The sequence below is a fragment of the Chrysochloris asiatica genome, unplaced genomic scaffold, assembly GCF_000296735.1.
Source record: "Chrysochloris asiatica unplaced genomic scaffold, ChrAsi1.0 scaffold00338, whole genome shotgun sequence".
NCBI classification, from domain to species: domain Eukaryota; kingdom Metazoa; phylum Chordata; class Mammalia; order Afrosoricida; family Chrysochloridae; genus Chrysochloris; species Chrysochloris asiatica.
In genome coordinates this window covers 2,705,117-2,705,777 of record NW_006408856.1, presented here as the reverse complement: position 1 = coordinate 2,705,777, position 661 = coordinate 2,705,117, and positions in this window count along the sequence as shown.

Sequence of the window (661 nt, the reverse complement as noted above, 5' to 3'; positions counted from 1 at the left end):
TCTTCATGTATGATGTTCTTGATGTCATCCCAAAACTCTTCTGGTCTTCGGTCTTTACTGTTTATGCATCAAATCTGTTCTTTAGGTGATCTCCAAATTCAGGTGGGATAAATTCAAGGTCATATTTTGACTCTCATGGACTTGTTTTCATTTTCATAAGGTACCTTATGATCCAGCAATTCATCTACTTGGTATTTACCCACACGAAACATGAACCATAACATGAGTAGATGTATGCACAGCAATGTTCTTAGAAGCACCTTCACAATAGCAAAATTATGGAGACAGCCAAAGTGCCCATCAACTGAAGAATGGATAAACAAACTGTGGTACATAAATAAAATAGAATATTATGCTAACTTGAAGAATAACAAGGAAGGTGCAAGCCACCACATAATATGGATGAATTTTTATGACTTTATGTTGAGTGAAGTTAATCAGACACACAAGGAGAAATACTGCATAGAACCACTACTGTAAAGAGTAAAGAAAAGGACCCATAATAAAGGTGGAGGGACTTCTTTGCTGGGTACTGGGGTATGGGTGTGGGACCAGGGGAGGGAGGAGAAGGCAGAGCACAGGGCAGGGGATAGATACAAGATAGTTTGGGTGCTGGGGTGGGAGGACAATATACAAGAAGGGGAAGGAGAATAGAAGAACA